We start from the raw sequence: 5,729 nt of genomic DNA on the forward strand, positions 1-5,729 counted from the left end.
TCTCTCTCTCCCTCTCGCTCTGTCTCTCTCTCTCTCTCTCTCTCTCTCTCTCTCTCTGTCTCTCTCTCTCTCCCTCTCGCTCTGTCTCTCTCTCTTTCCCTCTCACTCTGTCTCTCTTTCCCTCTCACTCTGTCTCTCTCTCTCTCCCCCTCTCGCTCTGCCTCTGTGTCTGTCTCTCTCTCTGTCTCTCTCTCTCTGTCTCTCTCTCTCTCTCTCTCTCTCTCTCTCTCTCTCTCTCTCTCTCTCTCTCTCTCTCTCTCTCTCTCTCGCTCTCTCTCTCTCTCTCTCTCCCTCTCACTCTGTCTCTCTCTCTCTCCCCCTCTCGCTCTGTCTCTGTGTCTGTCTCTCTCTCTGTCTCTCTGTTTCTCTGTCTCTCTCTCTCACTTTCATCTTGAGCTGAGATCTTATCTCACACAATCTATTTGTCAAAATGGGAATAGAGAGAGTAGATCCGATTCCTTTTATACCAATACAGCCTTGATACCTAAATCAGGAGGAATCAAAACAGATAAAGAAAGCTGTAGACCATAATCTCTAGTGAATATTGATTCCCAATTTTAAAATAAACTATTAGCAAAGAGGCTACAGAGACACAGCCAAAACCCACACACTGTAGCCATGGTGGATTCGAGATAATTCAATATTAGGAAAGCTACAAACATAATATATCATATGAAGCATGTGACATTGACAGGGACAGAAAAGGCTTTTGGCAAAATATAACATTCATTTCTATTTTTAAAAAATGCTAGAAAACACACCAATAGATGAACTTTTCTTTAATATATTAACTAGCATCTATATAAAACCAAGAGCCAACATAATATAGTAATGGGAATAACTTGAGAGCTTTGAATAAGATCAACAATAAAGCAAGGGTGTCCATTCTCCCCATCACTGTTTGGTATAGCTCTATAGATGCCGAGCTGAGGCATAGGCAAAGAAGAAACACAATGATTACTGTACGTAGATTCTATAGTGGTTTACTTAGAGGAACCTATCAAGTCAACTAAAAACTTAATTGAAACAATAAAGTTTCAAGATAGAAAATAAATCCCAAATCAGCCAGTGCTCAATACTAGCTAACATTTAAATAGGGCTTTAAGATTTACAAAGTTCTTTACATAAGTTATCTTAGCCGCTCCTCACAAGAGCCTGGAGAACTAGGTACTGTTATAAACCTCATTCTACACTTAAGAAAACTTATGCTGAGAAAGATCCAGTGGCTTGCTCTGGGTCCCCTAGCTGGTCAATTCCACCTCCCACCATATACCAAGGCAAGCTCTAAATGGACAGATGACCTAGGTAGGAAAGGTCGCAATCCAGATAAATTCGAGGAGCCAGGAAGCAACTGCCTTTCATAAGTATTGACAGGAACAAAGTTCGAGACTTTTGTTGTTGTTCAGTTCGACTTTCCATAAGCCAGTGTCTGGGTGATGTCTTAACTTGCTCGTGGATTGGATTTCAGTCAGGCAGAGATGCTCTAGTTTACTGTCCTTTCTCTCTCCCCCAGAGCCACTGGAGTCCTGAAAAAGTCAAGGAGTCTGATGATGGCCTGGAATACAGTGGAGGGCGTGGCATCTTCCATGTCTGACCTGCTTCAGCCGCCTTCATGCCACTGGAACAAATTCCTCCAGAAGTCTTCTTCACATACTTGGGGCTCATGGGTTTGAGGCCTCAATCTGATGTAGCTCATCTGCTAAAATGATTTACTTGCTCCAGCTTCTTGGAGAAAGGTCACAAAGGTGGAGGAGTAGCCCTCTGTAAGGGTTTGGGATTTAAAGATCTTCCATGCCCCATTGGACGTGCTGACGTAGCAGGAAGGGGCGGAGCAAGCGAAAGCGAAAGCCAGAGAAAGCGAAAGCCAAGGTAGCTCCTGCGGTGGCTGGCGGTGGTGGCGACGGCGGCGGCAGCAGCAGAGGCAGCGGCAGCGCGAAGCCCTTTTTTGAGTTAGGACTGCTAAGGACTTTCTGCTAAGGACTCCTGCTGAGGACTGCCAGGGGCCGGAGCTGCTGGGAGCGCGCTTCCAGGACGCTGGGTGGTTGCTGTGCGTGGGGAGAGGAGGACCTTTGCCTGAGGTAGCCTGTTCTGTTTTAAAGGCTTGAAAATGTGGGTGCTTTCTACTTTATCTACCTGTGCCAATGTCATAACTACTCTGATGGCTTTCACTTTCTGGTTTTGGGACTCAGTCTTTTGGTATCTTAATAAATTTTCTAGTTTATTTCCCCATATGGCAAGCATGACGTATTTTGTGATGGATAATTATATCAGCATATTTGTCATCTCTATAGGCATTGTGAATATGGCATTGATGATACACCCTCCCACCAGAAGTGCTGGTCTTTCACCCCAACCATCCAATTTCCTGATAGGGAGGCCATGAATATATATGTTGGGGACTGAGATATACATAGATATAAAGATATACCTAATAAACAGATAGATACGTATACAAGTTTTTCCAAAGAAAGATAACTGAATTGTCAAATAGTATTGATGGCAATAATGAAAAGACACTTGAATATTCCTCTTTCAGAGCTGGAAGAACTGAGTAGAATAAGGAACAAGAAAGGAAACATAGATATGTCTGGATGGATTGTTGGAAAAAAAATAGACTCAAAAGATCTATGTTGCAGCTGGCCTATCCATTATGCCAGTTCTTTTTACAAAAGCATTTCAAGACATTACACAAAACCTCAACAAAAATCCTTCATGTTCAGAGACATCAACAATTTCTGGGTAAAAGTAAAGAAGCAGTATTACTGAGGCATGCTTTACAGAACATGATGCAATCAAATCAGTCATCTATAAAGAAAACATGAACAAAAAGATACAGACAAAAACGAAAACTAGGAAATGACATCCAAAATAATGAGTGGATCAAAGAAAAACAGACACAGTCTTAAGAAGAGTGATAGAAGTGAAACAAGAAAATTTCAATCTGGGAAGGTCAATATTAACAACCTAGAAATAAAGTAGATTCATGAACTGAGAATGCAATTAAAAATCTAAAAAACCAACACCCAAACAAGAAATTGTGAAAATCAAAGGAGAAACAGATAAAATTGTAAACAAAAAAAAGACTATAAAGAGAATTTTTTGGAAAATACAAACAAAATCAATAAACTGTTAGCATTGATAGAGAAAAAAGAAATGATAGAAAATGACACAATCTTGTTGCCTTTACTGAGATCATGATTGCTAGCCCTGCCTTTTTTACTTCAGCTTAAACATATATATATATACATGTATATATAACCATTTTGATTACATTGAATTTTAAAAGGTTTTATACAAACAAAACCAATGCGATTAAAAAAATCACTGCCAGTAAATTATTTAACTTGAAAAGTCCACAAGCCAAAATGAAGGAAGAGCTGCTACGTGAATTTTTGTTCACAGACAAAATTGTGCACTCAGTGCAGTCTCTGAGGATAAGAGTTTGGATTGATTATCTGCCCCTTGTGCTAATTTTAACCTGGCAATTAACACTAAGAAAAGAGAGGTTCTCCACCAACCAGCACTATACCATCCATATATGGAATCATTGGTTACAGCAAAGGGAGAAATTTTGAATACTGTGGGTAAGTTTACTTAACTTGGCAGTACATTTTCCAGATACACTATTGCTGAGGTTGTGAATTGGTCCAACCATTCTGGAGAACAATTTGGAGTTATGCCCAAAGAGCTATAAAACACTGCATATACCCTTTGACCCAGGACTACTACTACTAGGTCTGTATCCTGGAGATCAAAGGAAAATGACTTATTTGTACAAAAACATTTAGAGCAGCTCTTTTTGTGGTGGCAAAGAATTGAAAAATGAGGGGATGCCCATCAGTTAGGGAATGGCTGGACAAGTTATATGTATGTAATTGTGATGGAATATTATTGTTCTATAAGAAATTATGAAGGGGATGGTTTCAGAAAAACCTGGGAAGACTTGTATGAACTGATACAAAATGAAGTAAGCAGAACCAGGAGAACATCGTGCACAGTAATAACAATATTGTAATGAAGATCCACTGTGAAAGACTTAGCATCTCTGATCAATGCAATGATATAGGTCAAATCTGAAGAACACATACGAAAAAAACTCTCCACCTCCAGAGAGAGAACTGATGGGACTCTGAGTGCAGATTGAAGCAGATTGTTTTTCACTTACTTTATTTTTCTTGCCTTTTTTTTGCAACATGGCTAATTTAGAAATGTTTTATATGACTTTGCATATTTAATGGGTATCAAATAAAGTGCTTCCTGTTTGCAAAGCATTACCCTTGTCTTACACAGGAAATAGAGCTATCCTCCAGAAATACACAAGGAGCAAAAGATGGGCAATAACAGGTGGGTGCCTCAAGTGCTGCACTTGTACCCAGAAATGTGAAAAGGCTTAGAGCAGCTGTTCTAAGACTGGAAACTGAGCTCACCTCGAGGGCTACAGCGTTATTGTAAGGGGATCTTCTCAATAAAGGACTGCATGTGCTGATTAAGGAAGAAGGCTAAATGAATGTCTCAAACATCTGTTTTTCAAATCTGACTATTGTCCCGATTAAAAAATAGAAATTATTTTATAATACTTTAATCAATTAATTATTCATTTATAATTTTTAAAAAAGAAATACTGAAGGGGACGGCTTCAGAAAAACCTGGGAAGACTTTTATGAACAAAGTAAAGTGAGTAGAAGCAGAACATTGTATGATAAGCAGCCGGGAAAGACTTGACTCTGAACAATACAATCCTCCACCACAATTCCAAAAGATTCATGATGAAAAGCACTGTCCACCTGTAGAGAGACCAGTAACAGGCTTAGAGGACAGATGGAAGCAGATATTTCTCCCTTTATTTTTCTTGTGTATTCCCCCACATGGCCAACACAAAATACATGTTGCATGACTTCACATGTGTAATGCTTGCCTTCTCCGTGGCTCAAGGAGTGAAGGGATGAAAAGAATTTGGAACAGAAAACATAAATAAAAAATCTTACATTAAAAAAAACAGAATTAGGGTTATCTCTACAGCAGGATTAGAAAATTTGGGTTCTAGCCTTCCTTTTGAAAGTTGGGCATTTTATATTTCATCCTAGCAGTAACTGGAGTTTATTGAACAGTTGGGTGGCTGTAAGGAGACTTGAGTCAGGGGCAGCTACTACAATGGCCTGGCCTGGAGGAGATGAGAGCCTGCAGCATTGGAGGTAAAAATGAAAGGACTCGGCAGCTGATTGTAAACGTCAGGTGAGTGACAGGGGCAAGCATTTCTGAAGTACCTACTATGTGTCAGGCACTGTGTTAAACACTTTCTAAATCTTACCCCATGTGATCTTCACAACAACCCCAGAAGGAAAGTGAAGAAACAGAAGACTCGGACAGAGGCTCACACGGCAAGGTAGAGTTTTAGGTCAGCTTTGAACTCAGGTCTTCCTGACTCTAGGTCCAATGCTCTACCCTAGCTGTCTCTCAGTGTGTAAGGAGTTAAGGAAAGTTAAGGAAAGGAGTTAAAGGCACCTAGGCAGCCAGCCCATCAGACTGGTAGGAAGAAAGAGAAAGAAACAGTTTGGAACTTGTTGATTTTGAGATGCTTAAGACATCCTATAGGCACTTGGAGCTGAGCAGCAACAGCTGTGGAGATGATTGCTGAATCATGGGGTCTGATCATATCAGCTACTGAAATAGCTTAAAGAGAAGGGAGGGGATAGGAGGGGGAGGAGAGGTGGGAGGGGGAGGAGAGGGGA

Source organism: Petaurus breviceps, unplaced genomic scaffold (assembly GCF_028583685.1).
Source record: "Petaurus breviceps papuanus isolate PSGF00001 unplaced genomic scaffold, PetGlider_PUasm1.0 90333, whole genome shotgun sequence".
NCBI classification, from domain to species: Eukaryota; Metazoa; Chordata; class Mammalia; order Diprotodontia; family Petauridae; genus Petaurus; species Petaurus breviceps.